The following is a 17,399-nucleotide window of genomic DNA, read 5'->3' on the forward strand; positions in this document are numbered from 1 at the left end:
CAACAGACTCATCTCAGGTTTGCACCAGGCTGAGCAGACCCACAGACATGTCCAGCACCAGGGGCTGGATGAGATTGCTCCAGCTCCTCCACTCCCTGCTGCAGCACCCAGTGCCCCAGCTGTGCCCAAAGACAGGAGCCAGGACACTTTTGCTGCCCACAACACCCGCCCTTGGGCTGAGTTTTACCACAGGCCTGGAGTGCAGGGCCAGGAGCCTTCCCCAGTGAGTTCCAGTGGCAGCAGTGCCTGCACCTGCTATCCACAGAAGTGTTTGTAGTCTGAAAAGAGACACCTCAGACCACAGCCATCTCCTGAAGTTGATTTTCCTCATGTTGCAGAGCATCCCAGAACCTGGGCCAGAGCAGTTCTGTCCAGCAATCTAGCAGTTATGCACCAAGGACTCCCCTGGACCATTCAATTCCAAGTCTGAGGAGAGAGGCAGTTTGCACTACTACTGCTCCACAAACCAGAGGAGGCAGGAGAGTAACCAAACTCACAGCAAAATGTGCCACCTCCTGTTCCCCTCCCAAAAAAACACCCGGGTCTCAAAGGAGGCTCAGGGGCATAAAACCTCACCAGGAGTGCCAGGCTGTGGCAGGAGCAGGCAGGAGAGCCTGCAAAATCTGGGGATGAATGTCCCAGGGCTTGGCTGTCTCACCGTGCAAAGCATTAATAAAGTTTCTCCCAGGGCAGGACACAGATTCAGGCACAACACTTCCCCTTCAGCACCGAGTCCCGGCCAATGTCGGCCCCGCGTGGATTTATGGCTCCCTGTGCTCGTAAATGTCGGCACGGCCGTGATGGATGCAGGAGCTGGGAAGCGCTCCCCCAACTTCAGGAGATTTCTTTATTTTTTTCTGATCTTTTACAACAGCCATAAACCAGCTGCTGATTAGTGACAGGTCTTAAAACTTTAGGCAAAAGCTGTTGAAATCAGCTTTAAGTGCTAAGCTTCTCTCAAAGCAGAGCAGCTTAGTGTTTCCCTTTTGAGGTCACATAAATGATGGGTGGCTCTCTGAGCCACTGCTGTTCCCAGAGCAGGACTGGGCAGCCCTCGCAGCCCACTGGGTCAGGGGCCAGTACTGCCCTCCCTGGTGGCACAGGCAGATGTCCCCAGATAGGTCCATACTGGTGGCCCTGGGTCCCACGCTGTCCACTCTGTGCCAGACAAAGGGTAGGGCCTGCTCTTCTCTCAGGTCAGAGAGAAGAGATTGTCAGAGATGTGAGGGGCAGGACATGACAGTTCACAATGGTGTGCATTGCCACCTCTGCCAGCAGGGCAGTGTCCCCTCCAGCCCCTCTCTAGGCTGGCACAGTCCCCATGGGGCCTGGCCTTTGCTTCCCAGTCCTGATCCAGTGGTCACAGAGGATGGGTAGAACCAACAAGGATGTGGAGTGAAAAAGGCTGAAGAACCTTCCCATCAGAACAGTCCCCAGTGCCCCGAGGGCATGGCAGGCCTGGTGATGACTTTGTAGCCAGTGGGCTACTGCAATTATGTTTCCTGAGGTATTCATTAAGTATCAATTGTAGAGGCCACAAACTTGCAGAAAAATTTGCACAAAATAACACAGAACATGGTTTCATATTTTAGGATGGGAAATTGTCTTCTGGTTTTTCCGACTGCCTGCAGTTTCTGGCTGCCCTCCATCTCCCAGCCCATGGCTGAGTCCTTGTCCCGATCCAGCCTCCTGCTGACCTTCCCCTGCCTGCTACACAGGGCTGCATCTGTGGCCTCTCTGGACTCCCACAGCCCTGCAGATGAACAGTGCCTCCTTGCCTCCAAGAATTTTGCAGGATGCACGGTCCCTTTTCCCACTTCCCACCATTACAGGCAGCAGATTGTGGTGGGTTGCCTCCATCTGGACACCAGGTGCCCACCAAAACCTCTCCATCACTGCCCTCTTCAGCTGGACAGAGGACAGGAAATACAACAAAAGGCTTCTGGGTTGAGACAAAGGCAAGGAGAGATCACCCACCCATTACCATCACAGGCAAAACAGACTTGATTGGGGAAAATCTGATTTATTGCCAATCAAATCAGAGTAGGGCAATAAGAAATTAATCCAAATCTTAAACCTTCTACCCACCCCTCCTTTCTTCCTGGGCTCAACTTCACACCCAATTTCTACACCTGTTTCCCCCCAGCAGTGCAGGGGGAGGGGGTTGTGGTCCCCATCACACTGGGTCTCCCATTGCCTCTGCCACCGCTTCCTCCCCAGGGGGAGGACCCGCCACTGCTCTCCTGCTCCAGTGTGGGTTCCTCCACCAGGTCAGTCCTTCAGGATCAGGCTGCTCTCTGAGGGTCACCCACAGGGTCACAAGTCCTGCTACCACTGTCACCACTGGGCTCAGTCTTGGCCAGTGATGGGTCCATCCTGGAGCCAGCTGGAATTGGCTCTGCTGGACATGGAGGAGGCTTCCAGCAGCTTCTCAGAGCAGCCACCCCTGGAGCCTCCCTGGTACCAAAACCTGGCCATGCAAACCCAGTTCATGGAGGGAGGGAGGGAGGGAGGGAGGGAGGGATGGATGGATGGATGGATGGATGGATGGATGGATGGATGGATGGATGGATGGATGGATGGGCAGACTGACTCTGGCTAGAGAAGAAGTGTGGCATTTTGGGTTACATTTCCTGTGGTGATAACCACTCTTTAACCCGTCCCTCCTGCCCTCCCACTCTCCCTCCCATGTTCAGGCTCAGACCTGGCAGGTCCCCATTGCTCCCTGCAGAGGGAGGGTGCTTCACTTCCCTGCAGGATCACTGCTTGGACCATCTGTCCCACGTTGGGCTGGGCACATTCCCTCCCTGCTGCTGCTTCTCTCAGGAAGAGAAGTTAGTGAAGATTTATCATAGCACTAAACCTCAAATTGAGCACATTTGAAAGAAGAACAATTTATTCATCAAAAATATAGCTTCATTTTATCTGCAATTATTCTCAAGTTAAGGCTCCATTCAGTGAGTATTTGGCTGAATAAACAGCAATAATTATGTCTACACCACCCCATTTTGACATTCCATCACACAAACAAATGCAGGAGGACACAGCCCACCCAAAGATCATTTGGAAAGTTCTCTGGATACTTTTTTTTATTCCAAAGTGCTGTCCTGGGGAGGTAGGATGGGAGCAGCTTTTCCAGCCTCTGACGAGTATGGAAGGACCAGCTGGGCCCTGTGGGGCAGAGCCACCACCAACAGCAGTTCATCAGTTTTGAAATTAAAAGAGAATCCACAAAAAGACAGGTGGCTGCACAAACATGAACAGAACAAACTCGGAGGGATGCTTTTCCACCAGCAGCATCCTTCAGGAGGACATCTCAAGGAAAAATTCCGAAGTACTGGACTGGGGGAAGTTACTAAAAGAGAGTATATGAGGTGCACAGCAGCTAAACTTCCTGCTGCAGAGGAACCACAGGACAACAGTAAAAGGCCAATATTGCTGCATCAAGAGCACTTTAGTGTCCTGAAAATCAAAAAGGAATCCTATAAAAATGGGAATGAGGGTATAAGGGTGAGTATAAAGGGAAAGCTCAAGAGTATGGGGGCAGAATCTGAGACAGGGTAAGGAGCAGAGAGAGTTACAGACAGTGAGGGGCATAAAAGGAAAGGAAATAAGTTCCAAAAATATACTGGAAGTGCAATGAAAAGAAAAATGAGTCAGCATTCGTGTCTTGTGATGGAAAGAACCAAAGGGATGACACAGAAATACAAACAGTGACTTCCTCACCATGACTGCACAGTGCAAGCCTCTAACCAGTGCCCAGAGCCATCAACAGTAACAAGAGAAGCTCAGTGCACTGACTGGTCTGGAGACAAGAGAAATCATCCTGGAAAATGTAAGCAACCTCTGAACAATTAGTAGCAGATTGTGACAAATTTTGAAGGCTTAGGGAATCCTGGGGAAGTGCAGGAAAAGCATTTTTTCTGTGAAAAATAAAAATACATAAATAAAGGAAATTAAGCGTTTGGGGAGTTACAGATCAGCCAAGCTGTCTTCAGTTCCTTGAAAAATTTAGGAACAAATTATTGAACAATCCATTTGTAAGTACCAATATGTGATAAAAATAAAGAATAAAAACCAGCCAACACAACTCTACCAGGAAAAAATTATGTCAGGGTGATCTAATTTCCCTCCTTGCCAGGGTATTTGATCTAATGGAGGAAGAAACTATGGATATGATTCATTATGCAAAGACCCTGGTGCATTCCCAGGAACAAGCAGTGAAGTACAATCAGTGAAAACATGGGAAATGGGTAAAACTGAGAGCAATAGGTGCTCCAAGCAAAGCTAGGGGGGTGAGAGCAGGGGCGTGGGGGGTGGCAGGGCTGTTCTCGTGGTCTGGATGCCTTTTGTTTTCCTACAGCACGACTGGTGGCCATGTCCATGTCCAAACACAGGGGTGACACCTCTGTGGATGCCCAAGACACCAGGGACCTCCAACCCCAGTCTGACACTCAGTAGTGCCACATTTCCCATGGGAAGGAGGGTAGCGGCTTCTTCAAAACATCTACAAGTGAAAGCAATTCCTCTTAATTGGATATTTCAGGTGATGGGAGGTGCATGGCTTTGTGTAAAGTGTTGTTAAATATAGATATAGATAGATGATACAGATAGATATAGATATAGATATAGATATAGATATAGATATAGATATAGAGATATAGATATAGATATAGATTAGATATATACAGATACATATTCAGATGAAAATGATCTTTTAGTGTTATTTAACTCTGGTTCATGCACTGCAGCCCCACTCTGAATTCTCCTGGCTGTTGAGCAATGACCAGCAGCAGTGTCAGCTCTCACTCAGCCCTGGGACAGCATGAGGGGAGCCTTGGGCAGCTGCCCTGCTGCAGTGAGGGGGCATGCTGCAGGATAGAGCTCCCAGTTCAAACCAGTTCAGCACAGACCACCAGGAAACACCCCTACCCCAGAGAGCGGAGGGGTGAGCTCCAGCTCCACTCCTCATCAGAGCAGACAATTCCAGAAGAGCCCCCCGAATGCTCCCCTTTGGGCAGCCCCAAACAGCAAAAAGTGTTTGAATCCACCCCATGACCTTTTATTTCCTCCTTTTTTTCTGCCAAGACCAGAGAAAATACCCCATTTTGAGAACAAAATACTGCAGAAAACCAGAATGACACAATCTCAGAGTTCAGTGTCATGCACAGCCCCTCAGCCTGAAGAGGTTTGACAGTTTGTACTGGGAAGAAGGTGTGATGTTGCAACATTTCTTCAGAGAGGAAAAAAAGAAAGAAAAAAGGATGGCTTTTATTTTTAGAAGTTTTAGCAGCCAAATTGTTGTCAGGCTGTCTGTGCTCTACTGAGCAACACACAGTGTTGGGCACAGCCAAAAAGAGCTTTCTCACAGAGCAAAATGTCATGATAAAACCAGGTTTCATCAGAATCCCAACACCCTTCATGGAAAAATTTGCCAAATTTTGGACAAACAAATATTGTTTATCATATTTTTTGTTGCCAGGATCTGCTTATGTTTGGAGAAATATGAGACTGCACCTGAATTGCTGCTTTATTTGGGAACAGGCCACATTTCCCTTTGGTCTCCTCTGGTGATGCTGGACAGCTAAAGGAGGTCTGGGACTTTAGTTCTCTTCCATCTTCCACCACCACCCAGGTTTTCCCTTCATTGCTGTCCATCCTCTGCAACTAGAGATGCTTCCAAAAGAAAACAAAGCTGGATTCTTATTTCTCTTTGTTCTCTGGCCTTGAACATTTGCCCCATTGTTCCACGCCTCAACACTCTCATGACTGACTCGGAGCTCTCTGAGGTTGGGGGACCTCTGGAGATGATGCAGTGCCATCCCTGCTCAGGCAGGGTCACCTAAAGCTGGATTCTCTGGGCTATAGCCCACAGGCTTTGGGATACCTCCAAGGGCAGAGAGCACAGCTTCTCTCATGAGTGGTTTAATCACAGCTCTTCCCTGGACTCAGCCCAGTAACCAGCATCTGTCTGGTACTGGGGAGCACAGCAGGGTGCAACACTCCAGATGCCACCACCTTGTCTGTAAAAGCAAACTGCTGCCCCACTAATCTCTGGCACCAGAGAGCCAGGTTGTGGGAGGGAGCTGTGCCTGTCCTGGCGGACACTCAAACATGATTGCACCCACCCCTGTCCATCTGAGACACAGGCCAGCTGGCAGATGGGCACATTGCAGTGTGGCCAAGGGGACTCTGGGGTCCACTTCTCAGGAAAGGGGTCCTGTGGGTGCCAGAAGGAAGCAGGCACATTGCAGGGGTTAAGGGAATTTTGCCCATCCTTGACACCGACAACCACACATGTCCCAGGGAGAATTTGTTGCTTCAGGCTCTCCATAAATGCCATGTCAGTATGTGATGGATGGGCTGGGAGCTCCTCCCAGGATCTCTCCACAGCAGCTCTCAAGAGCAGCAATAAAACTCCATTGCCAGCTGTGCCAGGACGAGGTGTCTGAGGGGACAACCGGGAGAGGAGCCTTTCGGGGGAGCCCAGCACCAGCTGGGCACTCCTGGGGCAGAGCAGGAACAGGGCTGGTGGACCCACCTTGGTCTTTCTGACCACTGCTCCACACACACACCCCTTCCTCCTGCCACCCACTGGACACTTGTGTACCCCAATAAACACCCTTCTCTGCCCGAATCCCCCTGGCATGCACCTCCAGGGGTACACGCACACGCACACACTGCACAGCCCTGCATGTGCTCACCCTGCTCCCCAGCACCCCCACCATCCCCCGTGGGCACTGGCTCTGCTAGGGCTGGACAGCAACAGGCAGAGGAGGAGGGCTCATTCAGAGAGCTGCCATGTCCCACAGCATATGAATAGGGGACAACCCAGATGTCCCCAGCCCACCTGGCCCTCCCAGCACCCTGCAGGAGTCCTGGTGCAGGCAGGCAGCGAGTGAATTGCTGCAGGCACCCAAAGTGCCTGCAAACCTCAGTGCCACCCACCTGGGACACCCATCCTGGGGCTCTTTGGGGACCTTGTTCAGTCCCTGACACCTCACAAATTCCACCCACACTGTGGGACAGCTGAACACCCCTGCCCACTGGTCACCCTGCTGCTTGAAGAATCTGGGCTCAGGCTGGGAGATAGGTGCCAGGACACCTCGGCTAGAGAACAGCTGAATAACTGGAGTTTCTTAGAGAGCAGCTGCATAACTGGAGTTTTCATGAGAACTGGAGGGCCCCCAGCACTGTGCTGAGGGGAGGGGTGGGGTGGGGGGAGAGCGGGGCAAAGGCTGGAGGAGCCTGCGGGGCTGAGGCAGGAAAAATTCACTAGAGCAGCCGCTTCCAGAGTGGGCCAAACCCTGGGCTGGGGATGAAGACCCCCCCAAAGGGAAGGGGCAGGGACAGCAGGACCTGAGGGGCCTGAGGGGCCTGAGGGGCCTGAGGGGCCTGAAGGGCAGGGACAGCGGGACCGAAGGGGCCTGAGGGGCCTGAGGGGCAGGGACAGCGGGACCGGAGGGGCCTGAGGGGCAGGGACAGCGGGACCGGAGGCCTGAGGGCCGCCGCAGCTCGCGGCGTCCCCGGGACGGGCCCGCAGCGCCACCCAGCGGCCGAGAGGCGCCCTCACCCCCCCCCGGCCCCTCCGCGCGCCGCTCCCGCCACGAGACCCGGGCAAGCCTCAGGGCCCGCAAAGCCACCCAGGGCCACCGTCCCAAGCAGGGACACCTCCCACCGTGCCATGGCAGGGACACCTTCCACCGTCCCAGGCTGCTCCCAGCCCCAATGTCCAGCCTGGCCTTGGGCACTGCCAGGGATCCAGGGGCAGCCACAGCTGCTCTGGGCACCTGTGCCAGGGCCTGCCCACCCTGCCAGGGAACAATTCCTAATTCCCAATATCCCATCCATCCCTGCGCTCTGGCAGTGGGAGCCATTCCCTGTGTCCTGTCCCTCCATCCCTTGTCCCCTGTCCCTCTCCAGCTCTCCTGGAGCCCCTTTACGCCCTGCAAGGGGCTCTGAGCTCTCTCTGGAGCCCAGCCTGGCTCCAGAGCAGAGGGGCTCCAGACCTTGGAGCAGCTCCAGGGCCTCCTCTGGACTCTCTCCAGCAGCTCCACCAGCACATCCACCCAGAGCCAGCCCCAGCTCACCCTCCCGGTGTCCCCTCAGCACAGAACAGGCAGGAACTGCTGCCACCACCACATGCTCCACCCAAAGTCATGTCCAAGCTATGCTGCTGTCACGGGTGGGTGATGTGACCCATGGAGGGGCAGGACCATCTAATGAGGATCACTTCTGCATCATAGTGCTTTAAGCACCTCTGCTCTGGGAAAAAAGCACATCCACCTGCCTAGGGATGAGCAGTCCCTTCCTGACCATGCACAGGCCCTGGTGTGTTTCTGGCCTCTCATCATCCTCTTGAGGAAGGAACACACAGAAAAGCAGGGAACAAGAGACCTGCACAGGCAGGTTGTTGGAGCTTTATTTCTGTTTCTGGGTAACAAACACAAATCCGTTCTCTCTGGAACAGAGAAAACCAGGGGAAAGGAGATGCCACAGTGCTCCCTGGAGGGAAGGAGAGGACAGCAACCCCACATCAAATTTACTGATAACTTCTCCAAATTTACAGCTGTCCTGGGTTGACTATATGATGCTTTTATCCCCAATTGTCTCATTCTGTTTATGTTTAATAGTAAGTTTTGCACCTTTAAGAGTGTTCCAGAGACTGAAGTGGGGGGAGAGGAGAAGCGGCAGTTTGTTTTCAGACACTGCACTCACTCCTCCACATTCCTGCTCCTGGACTGTTGTTCCCTGCGGATGGACAGACAACGGGACAGAGCTCTCCTTTGCTTTTAGTTAGTTTTAGCTAGCTGAGGCAAAGAAGTTCCCCAGACTTTTGTTTTTTCCCTTTTTCCTTGGACCTTCTGAAACCTGCTCTGGACTGAACACCCAGGGGAGCATTGGCAGCTGCACCTGTGGCCCACCGGGCCGGGCCTGGCCTGCGACATTTCCAGCACCGGAGGGACTGATCAGAGACTGAGTGAGCTCAGCTGCAACCCGGGGAGGGACTTTCTCAGTTTGTCATCTCTTTTGGAGTGGCAAGGGATTTTATTGTTTGATATTGTTTAGGTTTTATTGTTTAATAAACAGGTTTTTTCCACTTTTCTCCAAGGAGGTATTTTCTCCTGGACCAGTTGGGGGGAGGGGCCGATTGGATCTGCTTTCCTACTGGAGCTCCTTTGGGGGATTCTCTCCCAAATTTGCTCTAAACCTGGACAACAGCAAAGCAGATTAATCTCTTGTCTTCAAATTGCTTTTTTTACCTTGAATTTGCTGTCTTTCTTAAAAAAAAAAAAAATTAAAAAAAAAAAACCACAAAAACTAGAGCATAAAGACATCTTTTTAGTAACACAAAAATGGTTTAAACCCTTGGAATGAGTCAGATCTAATCTTCCTGTTTCTCCACAGGTGAATTTTGAGGCCTTTGGCCTCAGCACCTGGAGACTTTCTCAGTGACTCATGGCCTCCCCAAGGAGTGCTGTGGGGTCCTTCCTGGTACAGGGGAGCCCAGGACTCAGCACAGCCCTTGAAGGTCCTTCTGCAGAGCTCCTCCAACCTTGCAGGGATGGGTTTGCACGCTCTGGCAAGACCTGAGTGGAAGAATTCACGGGAGAGAGGAGTCACAGCAGTCTCCAGTATGTCCCTTGTTCAAAGCACCCTCATGTGCACCCCAGAGCCAGCACAGATACAGAGTCACTCTTTGCTTTTGGTTTCCAATAACCAGAGCTTCAACAAGATCCCAGCTCCTCATTTCCATCAGGTGATTTAGCTGGGCTGTGTCAGGGTGTTCTGGTGCCACCACAGATGTGCAGTGTCTGCTGTGGACAGGCAGCCAGAGGATCAAAGCCTCTGGGCTACCTCTGGGAGTGGGGTGGGCTGATGGGACAGCCATACCCACAGGATGTATGACCACTGCAGTGTCTGTTTCTGAAATATTCACAGTTCCAGAGAATATAAATAAATAAATAAATAAATAAATAAATAGGGAAAACCCAGAGAAGGTCACATGTGATGTGTTAACAACACCTCTTACACGAGCAGAGCCTGACCTGGCCAGAACAGAGCTGCAGGGAAGCTCTCCAAAGCACAGAACAAAAATGTCAGCACAAGGAACAACCTTTGCTGGGTCTCTCTGCCAAGTCTCACCTGGATTTTGTCCAACTTTACCCTTTAGGTTTGAAATTTTCCATCCCAGAATATTTTTCTTTCCAAGTTCCAGTGCAAAGAGCCACAGTCAGAGGGACAAGAAGCTGGGGCAGCCAAAGACCCCAAGATTTTCTGGGGGATTGCTGCCCCTCACTGGCAGATGAAGTTTTGGAGAGAGCTCACTTCTTCCAGCTGTATCAGCAGCTCTAATGAGAGAAAATTATTTGGCCTGCATTAAAAAAAATTCTGTCATTCCAGTGGAAAGCTGTTGTGTTGCCAGCTTGAGGAACAGGGACTTGGGAGTGTTGCCTTCTCCTGTCCCTAGAAAATCTGCCGAAATTTGGCTGGTAATGTTGAAAAGTTATTGGAGTTCTCACAGAGTGAAGGTGTGAGTTCTGGTGATAGCTGCCAGCACTGCTGTCCTTAGGCCCAGTGTCCCCTGGCTGTTCCTGGTGGAACATCCTCCAGAGCTCTGGAGGAGCTGTGTCCTGTGCTCTCCCGTTCTGCGGTGGCTGTCACAGCTGTGGGACAGCAGGAATGGGGCTCCTCAAGGTGAACCTTCCCTGTGGATGCCATGGCATGAATCCCTCTGAGGAGGGATGCTCCCTTTGATACTTCCTTGGGTAAAGAATTAAAAAATTACCTATAGTAGAGGAAATGTATTGTACTTGAAGATCTGTATATAGGCTTTGCCCTGGGAGGTCCTGGTTGTCCTTGATGGGCTGCAGCTGTGACTAATGAAGATAACTGGGATAAAAGGGGGTGGGTTAGCCAGTCAGGGAGAGCCTTGAAGGAGCCCTGAGCTGAGAAAGAGCAATATGCAGAAGAAAGAGTCTGTGCTGTGAAGATCTGCAGCCATAAGAATGCACGGAGGAGGTATGGACTCTAGAAATCTGATAACAACAGTATGGGACTCTAGAAATAGAAGAACAACAGTATGGGGCTCTAGAAATAGAAAAACAACAATTGGTGACCCTGATGTGATAGTTGGTAGAAGATAAGGCCTCCACGAGCCGCGGATAGTTGGTAGAAGATAAGGCCTCCACGAGCCGCGGATAGTTGGTAGAAGATAAGGCCTCCACGAGCTGCGAAAGAACGTGGCCTTTGGGTCAAGGAGCTGTGAAAGAGTATGGCCTTTGAGCAAGGAGCTATGTGTGTTTTACATGGCCTTTGAGTCATGGGGAAATATGTGTGTTGTACTTGAAGTATTGTATGTAAAACCTGGTTCTGTAAGTAAAAGAAATGGGGGAAATATAGTAGAGGAAATGTATTGTACTTGAAGATCTGTATATAGGCTTTGCCCTGGGAGGTCCTGGTTGTCCTTGATGGGCTGCAGCTGTGACTAATGAAGATCACTGGGATAAAAGGGGGTGGGTTAGCCAGTCAGGGAGAGCCTTGAAGGAGCCCTGAACTGAGAAAGAACAATGTGCAGATGAAGGAGTCTGTGCTGTGAAGATCTGCAGCCTTAAGAATGCACTGAGGAGGTATGGACTTTAGAAAACTGATAACAACAGTATGGGACTCTAGAAATAGAACAACAACAATTACCTGTAAAACTTCAACTGGAAGAAACTGTGAATGTGCAAAATGAAGCCACACAAGCACCAGAGTGAAAGATTCAGCCTTGAAATAAAAATATAAAGGGTGAAAGAAACCTATGAGTAGGTCAGTAAGGATCTGCAGCCCATGCAGCAAGCAAGGACCCATGGGTTTGGATGCTCATAGCTCTCCAAGCATCCCCTGGTGCCCATCCCAGCCTGGGGCAGGGACTGGTGGGATCACAGACAGAGCCCACAGGGGACATGGAGCAGGAGGGAGGCTCAGCAGATATGGGCCTGGACAAGAGCAGATGGAGAGCAGAGTCCAGCTGATCTGTCAAGTGACACATGGCCTTCACACTGGCCAGGAAGGGAGGCAGGGGCAGTGCTGGCAGCCAGCAACTGCAGCTTCTCTTCCCTTTTTTTCCTTAATTTGTCTCAGAGGGCTCCTGTATTCCCTTCACTTCAGCTGCACAGAGGTTGTGGTGCTTGTGGAGGGTGGGGGACCACAGGGCTCTTGAATATCGCCTCTCCATCTCCAGGACATGGCAAGACACTCCTGACACAAGAACACAAACTCAGAGAGATGAAACAATGCCAGAAAATAAATCTATTTTCAACTATATTTTCTTTTTTTTCTCTCTCTTTTCAGCCTTTTTGGGATCTTGCTCACCTTCTCTGGGACAGGAGAATAAGGGAAAATCATGAAAGTTCCCAAAAAGTATTTGTCCATGTAAAGGAAGAGGGTGGGAAACAACACCAAAAAAAAAAAAAAAAGAAATTAAGAAAGCAGAAAAGCTTTTTCCCTTCTCTACACACAGTTCAGGAGCACTAGGGAAAAGTGAACATTTTTCCTCCCATTTTGTTCCACTGGAAGAGAAGTCCAAGTGCCTCTCAGTGCTCAATGCTTGCAATTACATACGCAGAAAGTTAAGAAGCAAAACCAAGTGACACTTGGAAAAAACAAATATCCATCAGCTGTGAGCTGGCAACTGATCTGAACCAGGTCTAAAACCTTCCCTGGCCAGGAGCTGTCTCTGGCAGGGGCCATCCAGGCTCTGTGGCCACCAGGCCCTCACCGGAGCCACAGCTGCCCTTGAATCAATCAGGTTTTGCTTTGAGACAGCTCTGTTTCCAGAAGCTCAGTAATTAAGAGCCTATTTTTAGAGAAATGAACCACCATGTTAATCAATAAGGAGCAGCCAGCTCCTCAAGGGTAAAGGAGGTTGAAGTTGTCCTGCTCCAGCCTCAGGAGCTTGTCCCCGTCCCATGATGGGTGATTGCCCCCAGGTGCTGCAGGGAGCTCTGCCCCTTGTCCCTACCCTCTGGGATCCCACAGGCCACCTGGGACCTCTGGCTCCATTGGCCTTCCCAGGGGATGCTCCTGGTAGGCAAAGGCTGCAAAAAATACAGGGGCTCCTTAGGAACATCACCTGGGAGGGGTTTGGGAGGATGCCTCTGGCCAGCTGGATTAGGAGCAGCTGATTTAGTTCTCAGCAGCAGCTCTTGGGGGACAGGAGGGGCACAGCCATCCTCACCACACACTCTTGCTCTTCCTGCCAGGGCTGGCTCCTTCTGCCTCCCGCCATCTCCTGCACACCCCTGGTCTGCCCAGGAAGAAGAGCCAAGCATCCCCTTTCCTGGAATGTTTCCCCAGCACGAGGTGTTTTAAATCATTTACAAAGGGCTAAAATAGAGCTGGCTCCCTTCCAGGCACTCTGGCATCCAGGCTCTGTAAACAACTCACCCGCCAAGGGAGTCAGCTGGGAAAAAAGGCTTTTCGTGTCCATTCCCCAGGCCCCACTTCCACAGAAACCTTCCAGCATGATCCTTTCTCAGCTGTAAGAGCAGCAAAATTGTTTCAGGTCTTCACTGGCATTCCTTTTCCCCCAAGCACACTTGGGGACATCTCACATGACTCCCTTCTGCCAGTGGATGGAAAAAGAGAAAGACTGTGCAAAGAAACAATTAACTGATGTGGTAAGTCTGATGTGTCTTTCCCTGCCTTGGATATTTCCTAGGGTCCCTTTCAGAGGCAATTGTTTTTTAATAGCATTGACCTTTATGGAGACAGGAATTCACCTGGGTATTTTCTCATGGCTGCTGAGCTGCACCCAGGAGGTCACAGGAAAAATCAAGAAGACATTTATTTCTTAGGCTGCAAGTGATTCACCAAAAACCATTGGGATGCAAGTGGAAAATGCCAGGGATCAGAACACAGCCCAGCTTTCAAAATCCCAACCATGCTGAGAGAGCAAGGTCTGGGCTGGCCAGGAGATCAGCTGCAAGAGGAGCTACCCAGCATCTCCTTCTTCTGCAGGGTCTGTGGCAGCTCTCAGCTGCTCTCTCCAGGGCCCCCAACCCAAAGGAATGCCCCAGGACCTGGAGCTGCCACCCTGTGACTCCCCAGGTGACCAGCAGTTCCCAAACTCCTACTCTGCTCTCATGGAGGCAGGACACCAAGTGCTGCAGCCTCACCTGCCTGTGCTACGCTTGGATAGTGATCACCCCTAATCCTGCTGGAGCAGCTGAACCTCCTGCAGCCTCTGCAGCACCAAGTGCAAGGGGAAGGATGCAGTTCCCTGGTTCCCCAGCTGTGAGAAGGAAGGCTGGATCCTCCATCCTGCTGCTGGAGTGTGGTCTGTACTGTGGCACAAGTCAGATTCACGCCCAGGAGGGTGACACTGAGGCTGACAGGGTGCTTGGGCGGAGTCAGAGAGCACCAACTCATTATCCAAGCAGACCCACAGGAGCTGGGAGCTCCTGTGCTCCCCACAGGGGTTTATCCCCTCAGAGTGGGCAGTAGTTGATCTGGAGTTCTCCCTGAAGAGTTGCACAGAGGGAGATGAAGTCTCTTGTGAAGAAAAATAACCCCCTACAAGATGAGAACCCACGTGGCTGCAATTTGGGAAGCACTGTCCTGAAGTCCACCTTCTCCTGGGTTTTGCTAGTGAATCCACATCAGACTCTGACCCACCCAGCTCCTGCCACCCCAGCACCTGCTGCTCCAAGGGACACCTGTGGCAGAGCCAGATGCCAGGTGAAGATCCAGCCTGCTCCCACGGGCTGCAGGTGTCCCTCCTGCAGGCTGGCCTGCGCTGGGAGTGATTTGGTAGCGCAGGTGCTGGGCACAAGTCAGGCATATGGTCAGTGAGAAACACCCGACAGAGGAGGACCTGAGTCAGCACTCTCCAAGGAAACCTCAGAGGAGCAATGCTGGAAGCACAGAGTACCATGGCAGTGGGGCTGGAGGGCTCACAGAGCTGTGGGACAGTGAGGACAGAGCCCCAGCCCCAAGGATGGGGTAGGCTTGCCCCTAGCCTGGCACTGGGCTGGAGGAAGAGGAGGGTGAGGAAGGCTGGTCCCACACCTGGGGAGCAGAGCCAGCAGCTTCCAGGATCTGTGTCCTGACCCACTTCTACCACAAGGCAGGAGGAGCAATCATCCCACTGTTCTCCTTCCCAGATGCTGGGAGTGGCTGCTGTTACTCCTTTCCATCTGTGAGGTTTGTGGTGTCAGAGGAGCCTCTACTGAGGGCTGGCCCATGAAATATGCATGGTGTGGCCTCTCCTAAATTGCATCTCCTCCTGTGCCAAGTTCCCTCCTCACCTATTTGTCTCACATTCAAATGTTTCTTCGCATTTTACAGCTCCTCAAGCCATCCATAACAGCTTCTCCTGGATTTATTCCCATTGCTGCTGCAGGTGAGAGTGCCCAAGGAAGGATTTGGCTCTGTGTTATCCAGCCATGCTCCCCGTGTGGGACAGAGCAGCATGGCTGTGTCTGTGATGTGTGTTCCAGCCATGGGCTGGACTGAGCTTCCCATGCCAGCTGCAGCCACCATGAGCAGGGACCAGCCCCTTTGTGCCAGCAGCACCTGCCTGGGCATGGTGAGGACAGGCACCTCAAGGGCATAATGTCACAGCCAAGGGAGATTGGGAGCTGGGGGGTCAGTTCTCTGCAAGGCCACAGTGACCCACGAGGGCTTGGTATGATCCCCACGGCAGCCTGGAGCATCCCTTGTTGGTCTCCCTGCCACTGGCAGGGCTGTCAGCTCAGGGATTTTCTCTGCTTCAGGCACCACCATCCGGAGAGAAAGCTCATCAGATTTCACTTCCATCAAAAGTGGCTTTTTAACATTTTATCCCTGAGTTTGGGTCTGAAACTAAAGTTTCTTCAGAAACTCAGACCTGGTTTTGCACCCAGCTGGATGCTGCAGGGCTGCAGCTCTGCTGGCACAGCAGGCAGCACTTGGAAGCTTTCCCTGCTAAGACCAGGCAAGTGTTTCCCAGGGGTGACTGGTGCCATTAGAGCCTTTGAAGGGAATGTTCTCTGTGGCAATTGGCTGAGAAACAAGGTTTGAACTGCATCCCAAGTGTTCATATGTGCAGTCTCATCACGGCGAGGAACTTTGGGTGAATTATTATTATCTCTAAATGGCACAAAAGAGTTAGCACAGGGAATGTTTTGAAGGAAGTGGATGCTTTTCCAGAGCTTTGTACCCAGCCCCGTCAGAGGCTATGCCACTGCCTGGCTGTCTCCGTGGAAGGACAAGATGTTCCCAAAGAAAACCTTACAAATGAGCTCAGGGAATCCCCGTGGTTTCACTGCCGGTTACAGCAATGTCAGTGCTGGGGAGGGCAGGAAAAAAAATTGCAGGAACTAATTTTTCCATCTCCTGCCTGCGCTGAGCATTTCCAGCACAAGATGTCACTGAGGAGCTGGATTTGGACAGCTCTTCATCAGTCCGGACTCATCCTCCGGGAGCCACTGGAAACAGGGCTGGAGAGGAGGGCATGGAGAAGGAAAATGGTCACAGGGAGAGGACACGGGCACAGAGAAGGGATGAGAGCACAGAGAAGGAACATGGGCACAGAGAAAGTACGCAGCTGTGATGCAGCTGTGAAACAATCCTGCGAAAAGGAAGGGAGGTACCCAATCTCCCAGGCCAAGTCTCGGGAGTGTTCCTGGATGCAGGGTGTCAGGAATGTGCTCGGTAATCTCTGGAGCTCAGCACTGGGTGTGCCGGGGAGGAACAGCTCAGGCAAACGCCTGCCATGAGCAGGACAGGCACTCACTCTGCCTGGGAAGATCACGAGGTCCTGCCAGCCCTCTCTGGTGCTCCGCGGAGCAGGCAAAGCCCAACATCCCCAGCCCATGACGAGGGAGCCAAGTCTGCTGCCTCAAGCAACCCAAGCACCCATGGACCCCACCAAAATGTTCACACACACATCAGGAGGAGAGGATCAAGTACAGGGGCTTGAAACTTCTCTCCCATAACAGGTCCCGCAGATCTGAGATCCCTCCTCCAAGTGTTTCCAGTTCCACAGGCTGGACATACCAGAGCCTGCCCCAGGGATGGCTACAAGGGAGCAAGCACCCTTTGATGCATCCTTTGGCCCTCCCTGGGGCTGCCTGAGCAGTCAGTAGCCCCTTGGCCCTGCAGGATTGGCCCCAGTGCTTCCCACAGGTCCCCTTCAGGGCTCCCTTGGGACCTTCATTATTTTCCCAACGGCTCCTCCAAGGGCATGAGGTCCTCTTTGCCCCGCTCCCCGCACTGCTCCAAGAACAGAGATCCCTTCAGGCCCGCCCAGGGCTCCCCTCGAGCCCCTCCAGGCCCTTCCTGGGGCTTCCGGGGAGGGAGGTGCCCCTGGGACCGGCTGCTTCAAGGGGATGGGAATGGGGAAGGCACCGGGCAGGAGGCTGCGTGAGCGG

General features: G+C 52.1%; 2 long non-coding RNA genes across 2 annotated transcripts; one reads left to right on the forward strand and one right to left on the reverse strand.

The window, feature by feature from the left end:
* Window positions 1-8,386: 8,386 nt before the first annotated feature.
* Window positions 8,387-10,231, reverse strand: LOC139598888 (uncharacterized). Its single transcript, XR_011682055.1, has 2 exons — window positions 10,147-10,231; window positions 8,387-9,590 (listed from the first exon to the last, which is right to left on the reverse strand). It is a non-coding gene; the product is annotated as an uncharacterized lncRNA (long non-coding RNA).
* A 667-nt stretch (window positions 10,232-10,898) lies between these two features.
* On the forward strand, window positions 10,899-12,309 carry LOC139598889 (uncharacterized). Its single transcript, XR_011682056.1, has 2 exons — window positions 10,899-11,022; window positions 11,053-12,309. It is a non-coding gene; the product is annotated as an uncharacterized lncRNA (long non-coding RNA).
* The last annotated feature ends 5,090 nt before the right edge of the window (window positions 12,310-17,399 follow it).

This window comes from Agelaius tricolor, unplaced genomic scaffold (genome assembly GCF_023055355.1).
Source record: "Agelaius tricolor isolate 1412-34295 unplaced genomic scaffold, bAgeTri1.0.p SCAF_20, whole genome shotgun sequence".
Taxonomy (NCBI): domain Eukaryota; kingdom Metazoa; phylum Chordata; class Aves; order Passeriformes; family Icteridae; genus Agelaius; species Agelaius tricolor.